Genomic DNA, 24,278 nt, shown 5'->3' with positions numbered 1-24,278 from the left:
TTTAACTTGGGCATAAATAGAAGAAAAAATAATAATTATATATATTTTACATAGCATTTGTTGTTTTATTGTCCTCTCGGCCCCGCCCCTTACCCCCTCCCCTCACATTTATATAGTATAATACATTTAGTGCGTTCGGCTGTTAACGGAAAGGTTGGTGGTTGGAGCCCATCCGGGGAAAACAATTTTTCACTAAGATCACAGTATAATAATAAAATATGTAATTGCGACTGGATGATAATAGATTTGCGGACCGTGTTATGGGGTGATGATTAGCCAGTGTCGTTATTGAGCTGTCCGGTCTTCTTTTTTTTTCATGACATTGGATCATACAGCTTGTTAACCTAAGGTGTTGTTGCGTGGGCGACAGCTGCCACACCTTAAACAAATTCACGCCCAGGTGGCCCGAGTGTCGTTGTAGCGTTCTCAGAGGTGCCCCTTGTATATAATGAGGACAAATCTTGATTAGTTTGTCAACACTGTTGGCACCAGAAAGAAACAATGGCATTGAACCAAAATTTGTGGAAACTAATATCATGATCCTGAACACGAAAATGGAAGCGAGAATACACAGAACCTAACCTAACCTAACCTTTATACTCTCGTATTATAAGTGTTTACACATCTTCATACCAGAGTATAGTTGACATACAGTAATCTGATATAAAAAATAAAATAAACACTAAAAATTATGTGTTAACATTCTACCAACACCATATTACATGTAGTAATCCAGATGATAAATGTTATATACTGTAATAATTACTAGAAATAAATGTAACACATAAGAGGTGCCACTAGAAGTCTATCTACAAATATATCAGAAATTAAAACACAGTTGTAGCAGAGCGTAGTTTCGATCTACGGACCTCTGGGTTATGGGCCCAGCACGCTTCCACTGCGCCACTCTGCTCTATAAATAGTTCACTAATGGACCACAAATATTTTACTTTTATTTGTTGTGGAAATATTTACTCAAGATTATTTTTTTTGTAACATTTACTACTTGCTGTTGTTTATTATAAATGTATTATTCTATATAAATAATAAATTCATATACAATTGAAATAAACGTAGGTAAAAATTTGTTTCCGCCCGGGATCGAACCGGGGACCTTGCGCGTGTGAGGCGCACGTGATAACCACTACACTACGGAAACACCGATATCTTATATAGTTTTTTATTTCTGAGAAATTAAACAAGACAAAAGGTGTTGTGTCGAAATTAACAGTAACTGGTATTGTTTCATGGTAATATTTGTGTAATGTGTTAAAGCAGTCACGGGTCTACTATACAGTATAACTGGCGGGAACATTTATCTTATTTCAGTTGTACTGTATATATTATACATTTATTATTTATGTACAATAATATAATACATCTATCCATAAATGTCATGTCTGTGTGCACCTTGACACTACTACTGACCACGGACCCCGTGAGTCTGTCTGTGAGTACACCACTACCTGTAGTCACCAATGTTCCGCATTTCTAGATACAATAGGAATGGATAAATGCAACCTTGAAAATATCAAGATTATGTCGACTTGTACAGTTAGTGTAATCGATTAAAGATTACTATTACTACGTGTCTGGTGTGAACTTACAGTCTCTCTAACGATTACACTGAACATTTAACTCGACCACCAGTTAACGAAGAGCTATGTTCAGTTACCACAGACTTTTTCTCCCTTATTTGCGCACAAATTAGAGACATCGTACTTATATAGCTGTTTCCGTAGTGTAGTGGTTATCACGTGCGCCTCACACGCGCAAGGTCCCCGGTTCGATCCCGGGCGGAAACACATTTTTACCTACTTTTATTTCAGTTGTATAAATTTATTTATTTATATCGTATAATACATTTATAATAAACAACACCAAGAAAGAAAGGTTACACAAAACAACAAAATAATCTTGAGTAAATATTTCCATAACAAATAAAAATAAAATATTTGTGGTCCATTAAAGTAAAAGGTAGAGCAGAGTGGCGCAGGGGAAGCGTGCTGGGCCTGTAGTGGATTCTTCCCCTACAAGCGCCGAACCTTCTCGAATTCCCCAGTCTACGCCACCAGCGCCGCCTACGGAGCGGGGGTCAACTATCTACCCATGCCTAACCCCGCCTTATAAGACCTGACACCGCTGTGACCACCCTCAGTCTACCCCGTGCCACCAGCAAGCAACACCTCTTCCTCCGCGCCAGCCTGACGGCTCCCGCTCCCGCCGGCGACCTCGGCGTCCCTCAAGTCGCGTGCTCCTCTGGTCACCCTCACCAACCAGCTCTCTCCTACTCAACGCTTGTTACCATGCTGCCTACCCAGCAACAAGCTGCACTGTACATCCAATACAATATGTATACAGGAGCACATTGTGAGTTTCCTTTCTCCATCCCATCCTGAGTATGAACCAATATCTCATTACCCCACAGGCCTATATCCCAGAGGTCCGAAAATAGTAACTACGCTCTGCTACAAGACAGTTAATTCGGACTAGCATTAATTTTGTTGTATGTAATACTGCCAACTGTGATTGGGAGATAATATAATCTTCACATGATAAAACATAACATTATCCTACAAGATTCACTTATCAAGAGATGGGTAGCCGGCCTCTGTTTATTCTAAAGCCTAACCCACAACATAAGAACTTATCTGACAATTAACCGCCCTGGCGTTAATTTATCCAACTCTAACATAGCGTTAAAGAGGTTTAATTATCAAGTGAAATAAGCTGGTGGGACGAAATCTTTATGGGATCCGAAACTTATGCCTCATTCTGAATGTGTGGCGTGTGTGTTAACGTTAGTGATTGTGAGTTGTGATAAAAGCAAAAAGAACTTGATGGTGGTACTTTGAAACAAAGCTCAAAATCTTATATTTTGAAATTATCTCCAACCCATACACTATAAGGAAGGGATTAGTGAGTGTATTCTGCAGATAAAAGGAGAACATCCAGAAGCAGATAGCAGGAGGGAGTACAACTTTATATAATACAAGTTAATATTTTTAGGTAAACAAACTTTCTTCTTGTACATTTACCCAGACACTATCTAGATCACCACAATACAAGTCTGATGGTGAGTGTAGTGTTGAAATATATAGCGAGACTACAGTGATCGCAATATATAAAGTCGCCCCCGGGTGGGCTCGAACCACCAACCTTTCGGTTAACAGCCGAACGCGCTAACCAATTGTGCCACGGAGGCATGTAAGATATAAACGAAATGCTGAAACAAAAAATGGGAAACAGGGTTGACCGAAACCCTGAAATAATCCTGTTGAGTTACTTTACTGGCGAGTAGTTGGAATGCTGGAGCAAGGGTGGTGTATGTGGTGAGCTGGCCAGGAGTGTGGGAGGGCGGTGGATGATTAAGGCAGGGTAGGTGTTGGATATTCACAATACAGTGTATCTCATTTTTTATTATATCGTGATAATATTTTGAGCATTAGTTCATATAACTGAGTACTGTAGTGTCATCAACTTGAACTTCAACTACTACCATCGGATTAAAAAACACTACTGATTATGTTCATAAAGCTACCCAAGTTTGTAGCATTTAATTTTTCAGGTAAAATATGTTATCACATCAAGTAGTTGCTTTTACCCTCTTCATCATTGATCGGCTCGTTAGCCGCTTGGGCGATCGGTCACGTCTCTGTTACGCACTGTTGGCAAATACTGGGCATGCACCGGCTCCTGAATGCATCTGAACCTGCTCCAGTGCTTGTCAAGTCTACTGATCAGCAACCTGGGACTTGGTCACAATTTTCGTGATGCCATATGGCAGCAGGGTCTACCATTAGACAACACATTATGCTTCCAATATCTTCCCAGGCGGTAGTACCTCCCTGATTGGTAGCTGCTTATTACCTACTACCTACTTACATACACCCAATCCTAGACTCATAGCCTCACCTATACCTACTGTACATCTACACCCACTCCTAATGCCTATACCCACGTCTACACCTACACCCACACCTAGACTCACCTCTAAATCCTTAATTTTACCTATACCCACACCTACATACACCAACATCTACACCCATACCTACACCTACACACATCTGGACCCACACCTACATTTTTTACGGGGAATAGCCCACCCGGGCACAGGTCATCGACCATCAACGGGGCCTAGGAGCGAAAAAATAAGAGTAAAAAGAAATTAAAAATAGAAGGGAAAAAGATTATATTAATCTACACTGCGGAGATGCCGGAAAACTAGCTTTTTGAAGTGAGACAAACACACCCTCATCTACACCCACACCTCTGGCAGTCACGCAGATCTTCTTCGGAGTAGACAGAGGCAGACCCAAGATTTGAGGGTCATCATCTAAATTATACTTTTAATTTGGAAAATGTATGAATAAATAAAATAAATGAGTCAAACATTATAACTTATAACACATAAAACTATAAATAAATTTGATGTTTCTTTCATCTGCTGTAGATCTATAGAGACACAACACCTGAACACCATAACTCAAAGTGTCCAAAATGATGTGACAAGTTTGTAGTGTGATGGTGTGTGTGGTGTTGAAGCTTGTAGTAAAGGACTATAGTGATAAAACGACGCCCCCGGGTGGGCTCGAACCACCAACCTTTCGGTTAACAGCCGAACGCGCTAACCAATTGTGCCACGGAGGCATGAAAGCCATGCCGGATATCCTAAACATAAAAAATGGGAAACAAGGTTGACTATAACTCTGAACTAATCCTCGGTCGCCTTAGCGGTCTATTGGCGATTGTTTACAGCTCGACCTGGGGAAGCAGGGAGAGACTAGCAAGTTTAGTGCAGTGTAGTACGTACAAAATGCTACAAATTTCATGATATATTGGTAGTTCTATCAGGTTGTTACCTGACGGTGCACAAGTTATTCAACCCACCGAGGACAACTTAATACTATCACACAAGTGCCCATGACGAGGTCAACACCAGCCGTAGCCCAACCACAATTGTATTCAAAAGATTTCTGTAGCAGAGCGTAGTTTCGATCTACGGACCTCTGGGTTATGGGCCCAGCACGCTTCCACTGCGCCACTCTGCTCCACATCTTCATGTAATCGACCAATGATATATCTTGTACATGTACTATCAGGTAATATATTTTATTTAATAATACCTGATAAATGAATATTCTTAATATACTGTATACATTATACCCACTGCCTGTACATATAATTGTAGACAAAGATTTTACAATTGTTAGTCCTGACAGGTGTGTGATGACCGCCGAGGCCTCCAGTGTATATACGACCTTCACGCTATATAAACCTCACCAACTTCATAATCTCATATACGACCTAGAGACTTAAAACCTGGAAGGCCGGACCAGTACAGTACTTAAGAGTCAAGGCAATTGGACACCTCAGCTACCCAGAGAGATTAGAACGCCTGCAATTGCCTAGCTTATACTACAGACGGGCAAGGGGGGACCTAATTGAGGTGTATAAACATCTCAAAAGGCACTACTCAGTCGAGTGTCCTCACCTGGACCTGGCGGACGCTCGCCCCACAAGGGGTCACAACTCAACATTGAAGAAGCCGTAAATCCAGAAAACTGTGATGGGTAACTTTTCGGAGTGAGAGTTGTGAACTCGTGGAACAACCTGCCAGAGAGTGTTGTGACGGCACCGAGTGTGAGCTCTTTCAAGACCAGACTTTACTTGCACTAGAACAGATTCAAATACATTCAGGAGCCGGTGCATGCCCAGCACTTGCCAAAAGTGCGTAACAGAGACGTGCCCGATCGCCCAAGGGGCTAACGGACCGATCAGTGGTGAAGAGGAATTAAAAAATGAATAAAATAAAATAAAAGTAACCTAACAACAGTTGGTTTCGAATTTCTGATAAATTAAACAAAAGAAAACGTCATCTGCACTAAAATTCTAAGTAGGATTATACATTGTTTATGGCTGGTGGTCCAGCCCAACCAGTCTGAGCCGAGGTTCTGTGGTGAACTCGGCTCCAACCTTCTTGTAAGGCGATTATTGGTAGGTTTGTTTTATTCTGCCACTTACACCTTGCAGGGCCACATCCTCTGGCTGATAAAAGCAGCAGGAGGGGAGGAGATCATCATCTATACTTACGTAAACTATTTTAATGTTGTCTGTATATCTATAAATCAATGGGTAGTTTTAGAAATATAAATACAAAAGAATATTTTTCAGTAGAATCGATACTCTAGTATCTGATAGATCTACCAAGACACAATTCTTTGTCACCACAGCACAATGACGTTAAGTTTGTGGTGTGATGGTGAGTCTGGTGTTGAAACACGGAGTGAACCTGTCAACTCTAAAGCCTCAACATCGTCAACTTCAATAACTGAGAATAAATTTGAACTCTTAAGATAAGGTAAAAATTTAATACCGAAAGAGTAATATGCAACACCATAATTGATCATTTACTATATGCCATAGTTGTAGACGGATGTGAGGATATCTTGTCAACAGTGATGGGTGGCAACACATCAACATCGGCGTATCATATGTCCCAACGGGATGAAGAAATTGCACTATTTGAGACTGAATGTGAGAAGGACCTAGGTGTGTATGTTGACAATTATTGGGGCTTATAAGAAGGTCGTTCAGATATCTAGACGGTCCGACCCTCGTAAGGATCTTCAAGAACTGAAGTGCTTCCCCATCTGGAGTACTGTCACCCCGTCTGGTCCCCGAGATATGCTAGGGACTGTCAGTTGGTTGAAAATGTTCAAAGGAGGGCCACCAGACTGGTGCCTGCACTTCGGCACCTCAACTACCCTGAGAGATTGGAGCGCCTGAACTTGCCTAACTTATACTACAGATGGGCAAGGGGCGACCTAATTGAGGTGCATAAACATCTCAAGGGGTTTCGGCCACCGGCTGCAACTCTATTAATATACCGTCTATTATTATTATTATTATTATTATTATTATTATTATTATTATTATTATTATTATTATTACTCAGTCGAGTGTCCTTACTTGGAGCTGGCGGACGCTCGCCCCACAAGGGGTCACAGCTCAAGATTGAAGAAGCCACAAGTCCAGAAAACTGTGAGGGCAAACTTTTTCGGAGTGAGAGTTGTGAACTCTTGGAACAATGTGCCAGAAAGTATTGTGACGGCACCGAGTGTGAGTTCTTTCAAGACCAGAACTTGACCAACACTGGAGCAGGTTCAGGTACATTCACGAGCCAGTGCATGCCCAGTACCTGCCAACAGTGCGTAACAGAGACGTGACCGATCGCCCAAGCGGCTAAGGAGCCGATCAATGGCGAAGAGGATAAAAGTAAAAAGAGGCATGAACGTTGGTAAAACGGTTATTTTTTGACACTTAACAGGTTTTTAACATACACTGGGAACTACAATTTGACCTTATTGTGTTGTGACGAGAATATAACGTAGATCACCCGAAAATAAAGCATCCCAGCTTATTTCACTTTCAGATCAACCACTTTAGAGGTAACTTAACCTGAACTGACCTAACCCCACGTAGCATAATTGGTTGATTACTCATCAGGTGATGCTAAAACTGGAGGTGATCTGTTTGTATAATTACAATTAATTTTCGGGTGATCTACATTATATTCTCGACATAACACAATAAGGTCAAATTGTAGTTCCCAGTGGATGTTAAAACCTTCAGTATTAAATGGCAAAAATTGATCCACTTTGCTTTATTCATGCCTCCGTGGCACAATTGGTTAACGCGTTCGGCTGTTAACCGAAAGGTTGGTGGTTGGAGCCCACCCGGGGGCGCAGTTTTTGTATAACAAGGTTCATATGAGCCCAAAACCAAGTACGCAAAGGAAGATTTTTATATTGTATCATAAGCTCATAATACTCTCCGGCGTCCTAAGCTCACAACACTGTGGGATGACGTTAGGTTTGGTTAGGTTCGTGTTGGGGTTGTTAATCTTTAGGTAAAATTAGCTTGGGTGGAGATCTTCTGCAGGTAATACTGTAGTGGATTCCTCCCCTACAAAAGCTGTTTGTTGCTGAGTAGCCGACCCCGCGAATTCCCCAGTGTATGCCTCGTGGTCTAGGTCAACCAGCGCCGCCTGACATGACGGAGGTCAACTATTAAGCCACGCCTACCTCCGCTATACAAGACCTGACCTCGTGGTGACCTACCTCTCTTTCTACCTACACCAACCAGCAAGCAACAACTCCTCCACCTTCTGCCTGGCGGCCCTCGCTCCCGCCGGCGAGCATGACGACCCACAAGCTTGTCCTCCTCTGAGCACCCTCACCAACCAGCTCTCTCTACATCACGCTTGTAACCACGCTGCCTCTCCCCAGCACCAAGCTGCACTGTACATCCAATACAACATGTATACAGAGAGCACATTGTGAGTTTCCTTTCTCCATCCCATCCTGAGTGTGAACCAACAACTCGTACCCCACAATACCATTGTTTGTATACCTTTTACTGTCGATGTACACATATTTGTATTGTATACCTGCACTGTGTACATTGTTTGTATACCCGAACTGCACTATATACACACGTTGAATTAATGTTAAACTTGTATGACAATTTAAGTGAATAAATATAAATCTACATTCCAATCTATCTAAAGGGGTCAGATTAATTACATATATAATCACAACTACTACAGATATCACGAAGTCAGGTAGCATTGCTTGAAAAGGCGGGCTCATTTTTTCTACAGAGTTTGGATTAGATTGACACAGATAGTTCGATGTATCTATTTATATATCTGTTGGTGGCAGAATGTGTGGGGAGTCCTCACACACTGGGCCTCACATAGTACTTTTGTACACTGGTGATGTATAGTACAATCTATGAACTAAAACTTTATATAGTGCAGTATCTTTAGCATGCACATATATAAAGATTAATCAGATTTGGGAATAAGGCAGTTTCCGTAGTGTAGTGGTTATCACGTGCGCCTCACACGCGCAAGGTCCCCGGTTCGATCCCGGGCGGAAACATCGTTACAGTTTTTTATCCTTTAGTTAGTTATACAATTGTTGGTCACAATTTTCCGGTCTGAATTTCCTTCCAAGATAATTCAACATTTCCCTCAAATGCTTAACAAACAGACAAACAAATAAAGTCAGATCGTTGTACAAGTTCCCCTTGGTTTAGCATGTACATAAACAGTATAGGTATACAGTAAGTATGAAGAATAGCACCTTTGTTTATTTCACCTGATGATTAAACACCCTAACGCTCACGTAATCCCTCCCAGGTAAAAGTAAAAGTACGGTGTTTAATTAACAGGTGAAATAAACAAAGGTGCTATTCTGTATATGATTCAAACACCCACCCAGTTTGTATACTTTTTTTACTTTTTACTTTTATCCTCTTCACCACTGATCGGCTCGTTAGCCGCTTGGACGATCGGTCACGTCTCTGTTACGCACTGTTGGCAAGTACTGAACATGCACCGGCTCCTGAATGTACCTGAACCTGCTCCAGTGTTGGTCAAGTCTTGTCTTGAAAGAGCTCACACTCGGTGCCGTCACAATACTTTCTGGTAGATTGTTCCAAGAGTTCACAACTCTCACTCCGAAAAAGTTTGCCCTCACAGTTTTCTGGACTTGCGGCTGTAGTGGATTCCTCCCCTACAAATGGTTGTTGCTGAGTAGCCGACCCCACGAATTCCCGTGTATGCCTCGTGGTCTAGGTCAACCAGCGCCGCCTTACATGACGGAGGTCAACTATTAAGCCACGCCTACCTCCGCTATATAAGACCTGACCTCGTGGTGACCTTCCTCTCTCTTTCGACCTACACCAACCAACAAGCAACACCTCCTCCTCCGCCTGCCTGGCGGTCCTCGCTCCCGCCGGCGAGCATGGCGACCCACAAGCTTGTCCTCCTCTGAGCACCCTCACCAACCAGCTCTCTCTACATCACGCTTGTAACCACGCTGCCTTCCCAGCATCAAGCTGCACTGTACCTCCAATACAACATGTATACAGAGAGCACATTGTGAGTTTCCATTCTCCATCCCATCCTGAGTGTGAACCAAACATCACGTACCCCACACGGCTTCTTCAATCTTGAGCTGTGACCCCTTGTGGGGCGAGCGTCCGCCAGCTCCAAATAAGGACACTCGACTGAGTAGTGCCCCTTGAGATGCTTATACAACTCTATTAGGTCATCCCTTGTCCGTCTGTAGTATAAGCTAGGCAAGTTCAGGCGGTCCAATCTCTCAGGGTAGTTGAGGTGCCGAAGGGCAGGCACCAGCCTGGTGGCCCTCCTTTGAACATTTTCAACCAACTGACAGTCCCTAGCATATCTCGGGGACCAAACGGGGTGACAGTACTCCAGATGGGGAAGCACTTCAGTTCTTGAAGATCGTTACGAAGGACGGACCGTTTAGATATCTGAATGACTTCTTATAAGATCCAATAATTTATTTGCCTGATTTTCCTTCTTCTCGCAATGGCCCGAGAACTTCAGCTCATTGTCAACATACACACCTAGGTCCTTCACACATTGTCTCAAATAGTGCAGTTTCTTCATCCCGTTGGGACATATGATATGCCTCCTTACCGTTGGTACGCTCCAGGTGCATCCTCTTACACTTCGTGACATTGAATCTCAGCAGCCATTTCTTCGACCATTTTTGGAGCTCACAGGGGTCCTTCTGCAGCTCTTCACAGTGTGCTTGGTTCTTGATTTCCCGAAATAACTTGTAGGCTTATTGTCATTTCCTTTACCCCTCATTAATGGACACAATGGATTAAACACTAATGGCTTTATTTCTAGAGCTATCCTTAATTTATATCAGGGTTAATTCCTGTTATCATTGTTTGTGTACCTTACATTGTCAGTGTAAATATACAGTAGCTTACATAATGAACTAATGTAAACTAGTACGACGATTTTATTAGCGAAGAGGATAAACTAAATGTATAAAAAAGTACTGTAAAGTAAAAAAAAAAGAAAAAAAGTAAAGTGCTCAAGACAAGGTGGTATTTGCGGGTACTCAAGGTAGGGGTGAGGGGAGGACCAGTAGACGCTGTTATCGCATCCTTCACGTTATAACTTCTTTTATATATTCAAACTATCACTATTTTTATTCTCAGAACTATCGCGACGAGCCCTGACCTTTTACACACTCTCACTAGGACCTGTGTCTTGTTGGTGGGACAGTGCAGGACAGGATATTCACAACGCTAAACTGTATTATCAGCAGAGTGGCGCAGTGGAAGCGTGCTGGGCCCATAACCCAGAGGTCCGTAGATCGAAACTACGCTCTGCTAAACGATATTTTTGTTTAATATATCTTCTTGTATTTCTGGGTTCATAATTACTCGCACTTGCCAGCACTCGAGCGAACAGCACTTGGCTGCAACGTCTACCCAGGTGGCACCAGACGAAAATACCAATAACTGCTGTAACATGGCATGTTACATCAATAAGTGCTGTAATATTATATTATACTGTATGCAACATTGCTAACTACTGTAACATTACAGCATTTGTAACATCAGTAACTGCTGTGATATTACATGCATGTAACGTAGATATTTACCTGCTATATTATTAAAAAAAAAAATCTACCAAACTGCACCATAACTTTACACACGTCTCGTTGTGTAAAACTTTCACCGTGTTCAACATTTTAAAACTGCGCCCCCGGGTGGGATCGAACCACCAACCTTTCGGTTAACAGCCGAACGCGCTAACCAATTGTGCCACGGAGGCTGGCGCATGGCTTAAAATATGAACATATTCAATTTTTTGTCTAAAATGTAATGAAGTAAAAGGTAATGATAAATGTTGTCTTCGTAATAATAAATATTACAATTAATATAACCTGCAACTTTGTGACCTGGTAAAGGTTTTATGACCTCTCAGTCAGGGTCATCGACAGTCTCGAGTCAGCACTTCACTTTAACTATCCTTGGCGAATATTCTTACGGTTTACCATGGTTTGTATAACTGCACTGTGTATTTACGTTGTATACCTGGGGCTGGATATGTACAGTAGATGATGAACCAATGTACAAGTTTATTATTACATACAAGAAAATTACAGTTACACTTATTTTTATTGTTAGTTAATATAATATGGTACAGTATGGAACACAAACTATTTACTGTAAGTATGCACCTTAGTCACCCTCTCGTGTTAGGGTATATTCAGTGTTATAATACTGTGGCATTAATGATCAAACAAAAACTAGATTGTAGCAGAGCGTAGTTTCGATCTACGGACCTCTGGGTTATGGGCCCAGCACGCTTCCACTGCGCCACTCTGCTTTCTTATAATAGTACAATCAATCTAGTGATATATATATATATATATATATATATATATATATATATATATATATATATATATATATATATATATATATATATATATATATATATATATATATATATATATATATATATATATATATATATATATATATATATATATATATATATATATATATATATATATATATATATATATATATATATATATATATATATTCTCTCATAAACGTCTAATAATAAACCTTGTTGGAACAGTCAGTAATCGCTTACTATATACATCATGACCGTTGCCGAGTCAGGCTGAAAAAATATCCATCACTTCTCTTATAATAAAATAAAGTGAGATAAAATCAGATTAGCCGGTTTGTGCGTGGCGATAACAATAATTATCTGGTGAAAGTCGTACATGTCACCTTTCAAAACTTAACAAAAACAAGCAAACCAAACACATCTAAGTTTATAATAAAACTAACCTAACTTAGCCAAGAAAACCTAACCTATCCACACCTAACCTAACCAAATACACCACAGTGGGTCAGATCACACTGGGTCTCGATAATCCTACCCAGTAAATGTGATCAAATAAACTCATTAATGCTAACTAAAACATTTAAGACAAGTCGCTGTTATTATATATAACTCTGTGAATATTATTGAACCAAACAGACTAACCTAACCTCACTAAACTGAAACAATCTTTTTTGACCTCCGGGACGGGATACCAAAACATTGTGTACACATCTGTTCTTGCATATGGCCTATGAGGTAAGTCGGGTCAGGATGGGTTTGGGCGGTGTAAATGGGCCGAGGTAATGAAATTCTCTTGATAAGTGACAACAACAGTGTGATACATAATATAAGCACTCACGTGACAACCTGATGGCAGACTTCCGTCAACAGGACACATGGGGCACTACCTCACCGTAACACATGCACACTGAGGCCACACTCTGTAAAACAAAATATATAAGACTTAATTACTCCTGTAAATACGCTCATTTAGATATATTCAGAAAAACAATTAGCGACATAAATTAAAAATAGAAAATTGCTCAATATTCATAAATTGGGGGTTTAAGTGAGCAAGTCAGTAAACTAAGTTACATACCAAGGATATAGCATCTAACCTAACTATATATGACTTTATCTATGAGAAAACCATTCTAAGTAATACTTAACGATTAAATATGACATAGAACTTACGTAATATCGTCTTTCACCTGAAAATGAAGAACAAGAAGTAACACATCCACCACTACCCACACACCGTCACGCACTGTCAGGTCTTTTGGGATTCCTGTGAAGGTAACATTTAAAAAAATCCTCACACTCGAAATTCAGGAGCCAATTGGCGCGTCATTTTTAGATAATAATTTTGACTTTAATGATTTTCATCTTCAATTGATAATTATAACACGTATAAAGTGAAGTCCCAAGAAGTATATTATCAGGGTGATATGTGTATTTTATAGGGGACTGTTATTGTCATTAATATTTTATTACTATCATTATTATTATTTTTATTATTACAGTAGTAGTAGTAGTTTTTGTATTAATCAAATATCATATATATTAATTAATTAGTGTTTTACTGAATGTTCCATCTGTATCGCAATAGGTTATGTGACAACTCTCATATATAACCCGGAAGTTATCATTATTAGTAGTAGTAGTATAGTTATGTTATTCTGACTATTATTACTTATTATTGCTATATTATTATCATGATTACTATTAGCTGTATTAGTCGTATAAATGTATTTATTGTCAACAATCCCGTTGACCTCAGAGATAAAGATCAAGCAAATTCAGGTCAAACTTTTTAATAAAGTTTAAAATGGTTAGCGTTAATTCCGTCTTATATGGCTGTTAAATATTAGCATTGCTCATTTCTTAAAACTAATGAGGTACAAAGCTTAACTCCATTATTGTAATGAGTAATATATGTCATTAAACTAGTGGAAATAAGCTTTAAAATCTTTGTCGAGTTTTTCTTTGTTAAATTGACTAATGTTTATGGCCATGATGAGCCGATGCGAACTTGCACGACTATTTTACTGAATGTCTAACTACTACATTTATCATTCTGTCTAAAGCCATTCTTACCGTAGTTCAGTTAGCTGTTATGATGTTATGACGTTACAGCTTTACCAAGTTATTTGTTTGTTTCTACAATTTCAATTCAATTTCAATTGTTTATTCCTTGATAGAGGAAGCGGGATCCTAGTGCTGTCACTAGGTACCCCTGTACAATGACACCAGAAGCATCTGGCAAGTGTGACAAGTATATACAGTATAAATATTATAAAGGGGCTTACTAAAGCCTAAGGAAGGAAGTATATTCCTTTAACACATAATCAATATTATTTACAAAATATCTGGCCAGTGTGGGGAGGATCATCGTGTCTCCGTCAGGGGGTAGTGGAGTGGTGGTCCAGCAGGCGTCACGGAAGCGTTGTGTGTGGGAACATCTTAGGAGGCAGTGGATAAGGGTGCTGCTGTCGGGTCTTCTGCATAATGCACAAGAGCGTTGCTCAGGGGATGCGGGGATACCAATCTCCCAAGCAAAGTCATACCCAATGATGATACGGGCAGCAATCACGTCCCCTTTCCACGACCCTTTCCCGTAGACGTACGAGAGGTCAGGAAGTTTACGGAGGACATCGTACCAGGTGGGCGGGGAGTCCAGGGGGATGGCTGCTTCCCGAGCTTCTCTCTGTTTGTGGCGAATTTGGGTCCTAATCTGTAAGAGTGTTCGAGGAACAACGTAGTCAGGTGTGGCCTTGTTGCTGCCAATCTTGGCAAGGCCATCTGCTGCCTCATTCCCCAAGATACCGACATGACTGGGTATCCATAGGAATGTCACAGGACGGCCTGCATCCTGAAGTGTGGATGTTAACCCTCGTATTCGGAGGATGAGGTCCTTATTTTCCCCTGATCCAAATGCGATCCCGTCGAGAGCAGACCTGGAATCGCAGCAGACAAGCAAGGGGCAGAAACCATCTGCTTCTTCCTCAACGAGAAGGGCAGCAAGGAGGGCTATTAGTTCAGCCTGAGTGGAGGATGCCCCGTCAGAAACTCTGAGAGACAGTTTGATAGGCTCAGGGGCATCAGGACGGGAGATGTAGACACCAGTCCCGGCCCTACCTGTAGCGGGATCAACAGAACCATCAGTGTAGAGGACGACCCTGCCTGGGGACCAGTGGGCGATCCTGGAGAGGTGGTATTTGCAGAGAATAACAGGGTTCACCTGGGATTTCGGGAGCGGTCCACCGAGGGCAATCACTTCAGGTTGAAAATCCAGCCAGGGAGAAGGAGACGAACCAACAGCAGGGGTGACAACAATATCAGGCAGGAGGTCGTGTTCCTGAAGGGCTCGGATGAGTGACCCTCGCCACTGTCTTCTAGATGGAGGTCGGTCTCGGACAGCAGGAGTCAAGTTGGTTTGGACATAGTTGCCCCGAGGATCCCGTAGAATGGAAACGGCAGTTTTTAGGTAAAACTCCTGGACACGATCCTGTAAGGGGGAAAGACCAAGTTCGGTATATAGAGAAGTAGAGCGTGTCCACTGAGGAGCCCCAAGGATGATACGAGCAGCTTTCCTCTGGATAACTTCGAGACGGTTGACAGCAGTCCGACTAATGTTGACGAGGGCAGGGGCGGCGTAGTCGACACAGGAACGGACAAAGGACTTGTACATGGTGAGAAGTACAGGGATGGTGGCACCAAGGGAACCCCTGCACATGGTAGAGAGGGGAGCGAGACGCCGAAAGCATATGTCTCGAAGATAGCGGACTTCAGGGATTTGACAACGTATGCGAGTTACAAACACACCCAGGTATTTTGTCTCATTAACCCAGTCCAAGGGCGTTCCTGATAAGAGAAGGGGTGGAGGTACAACACGACCGTGCCACATGGCTTTTGTTTTCGCAGTTGAAAGAAGGAAACCAAGTGAATCACACTCTCTGGAGACCAGATCAAGGGCTTTTTGCATGCTGAGGTAGTCAGGGGCTTGGAGGAGGACATCGTCGGCATATCCTGAGTGGACAACTTCTGTCGGCCACGGGAGAGATGCAATGGAGTGCATGAGTGTTAAACAAGGTGAGACTCAGGACTCCACCTTGAGGGGTGCCGAGGCTCATTTCTTGAACAGGAGACATAGAGCCTTCGACGCGAACCCGGGCCTGACGTCCAATGAGGTAAGAGGCGATCCATTGTAGAAGTCTCCCTTTAACCCCTAACCGCGCAGGTTCAGCTAAAATGAGGGCAGGCTGAGCCGTATCAAAGGCTCCCTTGATATCAAGGAAGACGGAGATGCGGGCAGTCTGATTGCAATAAAAGGAAGCAATGGAGTGTGCTGTGCTGCGATGTTGAATGAAACCATTGAGGGAGTTGTGGAAGCCGCCTATGGTGTGAAGAAGGCGACGATGGAGTATCCTCTCCATCATCTTGCAAACACAGGAGGTAAGACTAATGGGTCGATATTTCCCAGGATCTCCCGGCTTAGGGATGGGGATAATAGTGGCATTTTTCCAGTTGGAAGGGAGAACCCCATGTTCATAAGACATATTGTAGAGAGCAAGCAAGGGGCCGTTAGGAATATTAGTACAGGCGTTGAGGACGGAGTAGGTTATCTGATCATCCCCAGGAGAGGTGTCTTTTCTAGAGCGACGAGCACTGTCAAGCTCGAACTGTGTGATGGGATGATCAGTGGGGGCAGGGGAGGTAAGAGCAGCACGAACAACAGGCTCAGACGCATCGATGCGGGCCTGCACTGCCTCCTGCATTGGATCTGGAAGTGCCTCAGGGGAGGAAGCTCGTGCCCAGTCCTCCATTAAAGAGCAGGCAAGGGAGGCGGGGTCAGGGTGGGGAGGAGGCCTCCGTCGAGTACCCCGTATAGCATTAATTCGATTCCATACATAAGAGGGTGACGACTGGAACGATAGAGACCCCGTGAGGGATAGCCAGTCCGCCTCACGTATCCGACGGCGCTCCTGAGTTGCAAAGGAGCACCAATTTTTGAAGTCTTCCCAGTCCTCTGGAGACCGAGACCTCCGTATGGCAGAGTGGAGATCACGGGTTACCTGTCGGAGATGTCTCATGGCAGGGATACGATACCAGTAGTTGGTGGCACTTCTGGGGTGACGGGGAGGGCGTGGAGGGGTAGCGCGATTGACAGAGTCATACACGGCATCAACAAAATCAGCGCTGTAAGAGTCAAGGGACTGGGGGACAACATAGGAATCCGCCCAGGTAGAAAGGTATTGGGTAAAGGAAGGAACAGCATCTTGTGTGAGATGAAGTCGAGGGGATCGATAAGGAGCTGATGTCGGGGCAGAGAAGGAGAGCCTGAGATGGGTAGTAACGGCAAGATGGTCACTATACAGAGTAGGCTCGGTGCAGACGGTAGGATGAAAGGAGGTATGACCGTTCAATAGTAAGCCAACATCAAGGAAACTATGGGGGAGGCGAGTAGGATCGTCAGGACAAAGAAAGCGAACATCATCATCCCCATTAAGAAACTGTGAGAGATGTGATCCGTTAAGGGTACATGGCGTGGGATGATCCGGAGTAAGAGTGGGATGGCGGGCATTAAAGTCGCCAAAAACAATAGTGGGAACCCCATCATGGAGTCGTGAAGAACCTGGGGGCCAGAGAATCACTCTTGAAATGAACATTGACTACACGAAGGGTCCGGTCACCAAGAGTAAGGGAGACAGAAAGTAAATCAGACGGGGGTCCATGTGAGTCAGGTGAAGGGAGACGAACAGATGGAATGGTGTTATGCACAAGGGTGAGGAGGCCACGAGCCTGCCCACGGTACCGAGGCAGGGTGTAAACAGTATAGCCAGAGAGGTGGAGTGGAGTAACATCGTCTGTGATGGTTTCCTGAAGTAGAGCAACATCTACTAGATGGGAGAGCACAAACTGGGCGAGGTCTGTCCGGCGAGGTCTAAGTCCCTGGATGTTCCATTGTAAGAAGAGGAGGGAACGGTCTCCTGTGTGAGATGTCGGAGGGGCTAGACAGGGCTCCAGAGGAGGTACCAAATTCTGTTGAGAAAAAATGGAGAGGGAGGAGTGGGAGAACGAGGGATAGATCCTCCATCTCGGGAGATGGAAGGAGGCGGGTCATCAGGGCTTGCAAAGTGCGCCCCTGTTGGGTCAGGGTGTCTAGAATGAGTTGTTGTTGCCTCTGCAATGTCGCAATTGTTTTCACAAACAAGTCGAGTTGGGCAGAGAGAAGGTTGATTTGCTTGGAGTGGCGATCCAGACGGAGAGTGATTGTTTCCATAGAACCAACTTGGTGTACCTGTACAGGAGCTGGGGGTGGCGGCGAGGATTGCCGAGGGCCCGACTGGGCAGGTGGTGGTGGTAGCAACGGAGAGGGACGGTGAGGGTTCAGTTGAGTAAGAGGTGGTGGTGCTGGTGAGAGACAGCGGGGGTCCGGGTGGGCAGGAGATGGTGGTGACTGTGTGGCAGGGCCGGCAACGACCTTGTTCCAAGAACGGTAGGGAGAGGGAGGGAGGGGAGAAAGGATGGGTGGTAGGGGTGATAGGGGGGATGGTAGAGGAGAGGAGATCAATGGGAAATCCTTGGTGGATGGAAGAGGCGGTGGTGGATAGGAGTGAGGTTTGGTTGACAGGGGCTTCGTCAGAGACGAGGGCGGTGGTACAAGGTAAGTTTTCCCCGGGCGAGTGCCAGGACGCTGTGGGCAATTGGCATTCCAGGCGTGGTGACTGCCATGGCAATTGATACACCGTGGAATAACTGGGATTTTGTTCTGAATTTTCGATTTGCATTCCACTGTTTCGTGAGGACCTGCGCAGAAACCGCAGGCGACCATCCTCGTGCACTCCCAGGTGCGGTGTTTCCACGATTGGCAACGACCACAGATTTTCGGGGTTCCGATAAATCGGTCGAGAGGACAGTTGTGAATTGGTCCTACATTCACCTTCGGGGGGAGGGGGCCCACCCACCAGCCGATGAGTTCGTTGGATGGACGTTTGGAGACCGGGTTGATGCGGCGTTCCATGTCCAGTAGTTGTGGGAGAAGAGGGCGAAGATCGTCGATAGGGATCTCCCAGGGTACGTGGCGAACCATTACCTTGGTACGACGAGTTTCTGGGGTGATGATGGTGAACTTCAGCATCACCTCCCCCTGGGGAGCAGGAAAGCCCACCTGAGTGAGTAGGCGTACCGTCTCGTCCATTTGTGTGGTGACTATCACGGCTGTGGGACCTCGGCGGAGGCGAAGTGTTGAGTCCTGAAGTGAAAAGCAGTGACGGAAGAACCAGGTCGTCCGTGTGCTCAGAGGCAAGTCCCGAGGAAAGGCGAGACGACGAAGGCGCGACGGGGCAGGGAGACAAAGGGAATCCTCTATGTCCATCGTCGGTGGAGGGTCGGTCATTGAGCCACATGTAAGCTCACTTGGGGACCCCGATGACAGGAGGAGTCCACCCTCTACAGCCCCAGAAGGGGTGCAAGGGGGAGCCGTGGCCCCTGCTGGAGACACTGACTTCTGAGGTTTCTGCTTCTTCTTTGACGTGTCTTCAAGAAGAAAGTCGTCAGCATCACTGTCACCTACTGCCGCCGTTTCCAACGAACGGGAGCGTTTAACGGCGGGCATAGGGCACGTTGGCAACACTGCAGTCAGGTGGAGTGGTAATGACGTCACTGCTACGTCACACTATCACATTGCGCATGCGCAAACTTGAAAAACTTTGCTCAGAGGGATCGGGTGGTAGGACCAGATGTTTTATCCCCAAAAAATGACAAAGTCCAAAAGTAAAAAAAAAATATATGCCACTGTGCTGATAACTGGGTCTTACTATAGTTGTCTGCACAGGCTGGGATTGGTAGACTCGCTGAATTCATCAGAAATACGAATTTTAAGGAGCAGTCTCTTACAGCCTTTGTTGACACTACGCACGCATGCGCGTTCCCTCTTTGTTTCTACATTTATGACTTCCCTCCCACTTATTTCACCAAAATATTAACCTAATCTAGCACTATTTGGTGGCATGAATGAACGTTAAATTTATTCACACTGTGGCGGGAACCTGCTGGTGTCAGAGGTCGCGCTAACCAATTGTGCCACGAAGGAATAAAGTATAACTTACGAAGATAAAACTCAACACTAATTTCAGTCTCATAATCTGAATAAAATTTGGTATTAATATTGATTATCAGTTAGACTTCACAAATTCAAACAATACTAGAAATCCTGTATTTATAAATTGTTCAGGATAGGACTCGGAGCAACGGATTTAAATTGGATAAGTTTAGGTTTAGGAGGGAGATAGGAAGGAACTGGTTCACAAATAGGGTGGAGGGCGAGTGGAACAAGCTTAGCAACTTTGTAGTAAGTGCTGGAATGCTGGAAAGTTTCAAAAGGAGGCTAGATAGATTCATGGATGATAGAGAGTGGTAGTAACTCTCGACAGGAGCTGCCATGCACAGGCCAACCGGCCTATTGCAGACTCCTTATTTTCATATGTTCTTAAATTCTAATTATTCGTTAGAGACTCGCATAAACCAGTGACTGAAAATGTCCACTATTTTGACGTTTTTATATGGCTAATTACTAAAACAAATGAGCGGCCATAACCCATGTTTCACGGCCCCAACACTAATGTAACAAGGCCTCCCTTGAGCGGCCGGACGCCTGCCGTGTATGACCACCACCCCAACCAATCACCTCGACTCAGCTAGGTGGACAGCCCACCTGCTATCACTCCCTACTACTTTACTTCCCATTTATATTCTTTCCTTCTCTCTCCTCTCCTCTACCATGGCAAAGTGATTTGCCACTTCATTATCATTATAATTTTCATCGAGAGGGTCATTCTACTGCGCGTTCTCCACCTGACAACACCAACTCTCCTGAAGCGCCTCAACCACACAACAACTCTCCAGCAACCTACAGCATTGTATATACAATATACGTTGAGTTAAGGCAATTTTGAGTTTCCTTTCTCACCCCCATCCTGAGTGCAAGATCTCCCTTAAAGTAAGTGTGTATGTGGACCTAAAATAGAGAAAATAGACTAAACTGCATCACAAACACACAGGCTACAAACTCTTGGAACAACCTGCCAGAGAGTGTGACGGAAAGATTTGACCAGCACTGGTGCAGGTTCAGATACACTCAGCAGCCGGTGCATGCCCAGTACTTGCCAACAGTGCGCAACAGAGATGTGACCGACAGTCCAAGCGGCTGACGTACCGATCAGTGGGGAAGAGGATAAAAATAAAAATTAAAAAAGAAACATTCGTTGCTTAAACTTACAAAGCTAGGTTAGGAATTCGCTTAAATGAAAAATATATACTTTAACTTTGAATATTGTTAATCTTCAAATTTATCTATCAAAGTCACTACCTGTACTTCGTATGTGCAGTAAGGAGGCGTATCATATGTTCCAACGGGACGAAGAAATAACAGGGAGGCGTATAAATGGTTGGGGAAAGGTTTTGATAGTTGGGAAGGAACAGTAATGTTTACTGAATACATTTTTAATGACTGGGGAGGAGACTTAATTAATAGCTGTGAAAGAATTGAATTGTTTGGCAAAAACGAAAAATACGTCAGTTATATAATTAAATTCTGAAAGTACACGCCCCCGCCATCTGTTGGGAAAAGACGTAACTAATATTATTTAAATGACAATAATTATGTTTTTTCCTCAACAGATGGCTCAGGCGGGTAGTTTAGAGACTTATATTGATTAAATGACATTATTTACTTCTCTTTCCAATAGTTACAATACATATTAATGTCGTAATAGTAAGCATTTATTTTATAACGATATTCAATAGTAAATATGTTATATTCCTTATTCATTGAGCACGAAACATTAAAAAGCATTATTATTATTAATATGAGTGCATTTCACACTCGACTTTTGTAAGAAAGTGTCATAAACTTATGTATTTATGCTTTGACGTCCAGTAAGTAATAACTTAATCGCCCCTAAACACTGAACAGAAAAAAAATCTCATTTCATAACTCATCAGAGAAAACAAAAGTTTATCTATTTTAATACTCTATTGAGGAAGAACTAAAGAAAAACTTCAAGTATTCCCTAGCCCTTAATAATACCCCCAATATTTAATAGTCCTCGCCATTCATTAATAAAACTCTCTTTAACTCCGTAATTGTCTGTTTCTAATGCTATAAAAATTTAATTAATGAGTTTTAATGCCCCTCAGAGTTTTTTAAAACATAATTATTCGTTTTCTATTTTAAATACATCAGTTTACTATTACGATATTAATAAGTATTGTAACTATTGAGAAGAGAATTAAATTCGGTCATTTAATCAATACAAATCTCTAAACTACCCGCCTGAACCACCTGTTGAGGAAAAAACATATTTATTGTAATTTATATAATATTAATTACGTCTTTTCCCAACAGATGGAGCGGGCGTGTACTTTCAGAATTTATTTGTATAAATGACGAAATTCACGTTTTTCCCAAACAATTAAATTCTTCCCAAACTATTAATTCTTCTCCGCAGTCATTAAAAAATGAGCGTATCACCGTTCACTCTAGAGTGTTTCACCATCAGGCACCCGTCACTCTAGACTCTAGCGTGTGTACCCGACACCGTTCAATCTATCTAGTAGAGAGAGAGAGAGAGAGAGAGAGAGATCTAGAATTAACGCCTGCCTCCTCCTACCACTACCGCGCCGGGTCTTCTGAACCAAGATGTCAACAGCAACTCATAATAAGGGGTGTTACTCTGAACAACAGCTAAATGACGTCACAGCTTGGAGAGTAACTGTGATTGGTTTGGTGACGTCATCCAAAATAGCGGTCATGACAATAACTCGGCTTATGAGTTACTGTTGAGGACTCTCTTCTGCCAGTACCTCAATAGATGACGGGGGGAGGGATACATCTTTCGGAAATAATGAGTGAGGGGGGAATGATAAGGGTTGGGGATTACGACTAAGGATTGGGAAGTACTACTACGGATTGGGGAGGAATATTCAGGGTTGGGGAGCACTACTAAGGGTTAGGGAGGACTATTAAGGTTTGGAGGAATACAACTAAGGGTTGGGAGGAATATTAAGGATTGGGGAGAACTATTAAGGGTTGGGGGAATACAACTAAGGGTTGGGGAGGAATATTAAGGGTTGGGAGGACTATTAAGGGTTGGGGAGGACTATTAAGGGTTGGGGAAGACTATTTAGAGCTGGGGAGTACTGTCAAGGGTTGGGGAGTACTATCATTGGTTAGTGAGGACTATTGGAGGTTGGGGAGGACTATTAAGGGTTAGGGAAATATATATTGGCTGGGGAAGACAACTTAGGGGTTGGTGGGGAGTTCTACCAATGGATGGGGGACTGTTTATAAATAAATAGGACGTATATAGTAATTAATTATGACTAATTAATTATATACTAACTATTTCTATATTCTAACTCAGGTGGGCGGGCACGTCGCGGCCGCGTTTTCTGATCCCAGTAATGGATAGTAACTTATATATTGGGTTGCTGTTGTGACTGCCAGCCAAAGACTATCTTATTGTTTGCTGCCAGCTAAATGACGTCACATGACAAAGAGTAATATTTATTATTTATGAATAAAACTTTAAGGATTAAGACGAAAATCTTTATTCTAATGAGAACGAGAGTAAACAGCGATTCATAAACAGAGATCCACATATGACGTCATCCAAGATGGCTGGCAGTATTCCGTCTTCCGTGGTGTTGAAGACTTTGTAGTACACATTTGTCTCAATAGATGGCGCGGGCATCTTGTTTTACGATTTTAATTGATTAAATAACATTATTTACGTCTCTTCTTAATAGTTATACTACTTATTAACGTCGCCAAAGCATAAATATATAATTATCATGATTTTTGTATAAAATTCGAGTGTAAAATGTATTCAATAACACTTTTAATGTTTCGTACTCAATAAATAAGGAATATTGCATTTTACTATTGAATTTCGTTATTAAATACATCAGTTTACTATTACTACATTAATATGTACTGTAACTATTGTAAAGAAACGTAAAAAAT

General features: G+C 42.8%; 11 non-coding genes across 11 annotated transcripts; 4 read left to right on the top strand and 7 right to left on the bottom strand.

Moving 5' to 3' along the window:
- Positions 1 to 841: 841 nt before the first annotated feature.
- Positions 842 to 913, bottom strand: Trnam-cau. The gene has a single exon. It is a non-coding gene; the product is annotated as a tRNA-Met (tRNA).
- A 173-nt stretch (positions 914 to 1,086) lies between these two features.
- Trnav-cac lies at positions 1,087 to 1,159 on the bottom strand. Its single transcript has one exon. It is a non-coding gene; the product is annotated as a tRNA-Val (tRNA).
- A 573-nt stretch (positions 1,160 to 1,732) lies between these two features.
- On the top strand, positions 1,733 to 1,805 carry Trnav-cac. Its single transcript has one exon. It is a non-coding gene; the product is annotated as a tRNA-Val (tRNA).
- A 1,326-nt stretch (positions 1,806 to 3,131) lies between these two features.
- Trnan-guu lies at positions 3,132 to 3,205 on the bottom strand. The gene has a single exon. It is a non-coding gene; the product is annotated as a tRNA-Asn (tRNA).
- A 1,371-nt stretch (positions 3,206 to 4,576) lies between these two features.
- Trnan-guu lies at positions 4,577 to 4,650 on the bottom strand. Its single transcript has one exon. It is a non-coding gene; the product is annotated as a tRNA-Asn (tRNA).
- Positions 4,651 to 4,979: 329 nt separating this feature from the next.
- On the bottom strand, positions 4,980 to 5,051 carry Trnam-cau. Its single transcript has one exon. It is a non-coding gene; the product is annotated as a tRNA-Met (tRNA).
- A 2,623-nt stretch (positions 5,052 to 7,674) lies between these two features.
- Trnan-guu lies at positions 7,675 to 7,748 on the top strand. Its single transcript has one exon. It is a non-coding gene; the product is annotated as a tRNA-Asn (tRNA).
- A 1,127-nt stretch (positions 7,749 to 8,875) lies between these two features.
- Trnav-cac lies at positions 8,876 to 8,948 on the top strand. The gene has a single exon. It is a non-coding gene; the product is annotated as a tRNA-Val (tRNA).
- Positions 8,949 to 11,160: 2,212 nt separating this feature from the next.
- On the top strand, positions 11,161 to 11,232 carry Trnam-cau. Its single transcript has one exon. It is a non-coding gene; the product is annotated as a tRNA-Met (tRNA).
- A 371-nt stretch (positions 11,233 to 11,603) lies between these two features.
- Trnan-guu lies at positions 11,604 to 11,677 on the bottom strand. The gene has a single exon. It is a non-coding gene; the product is annotated as a tRNA-Asn (tRNA).
- A 486-nt stretch (positions 11,678 to 12,163) lies between these two features.
- Positions 12,164 to 12,235, bottom strand: Trnam-cau. Its single transcript has one exon. It is a non-coding gene; the product is annotated as a tRNA-Met (tRNA).
- Between the last annotated feature and the right edge of the window lie 12,043 nt (positions 12,236 to 24,278).

Source organism: Homarus americanus, unplaced genomic scaffold, assembly GCF_018991925.1.
Source record: "Homarus americanus isolate GMGI-L3 unplaced genomic scaffold, GMGI_Hamer_2.0 scaffold24050, whole genome shotgun sequence".
Classification (NCBI taxonomy): domain Eukaryota; kingdom Metazoa; phylum Arthropoda; class Malacostraca; order Decapoda; family Nephropidae; genus Homarus; species Homarus americanus.
This window is presented reverse-complemented; position numbering and strand designations above follow the sequence as displayed.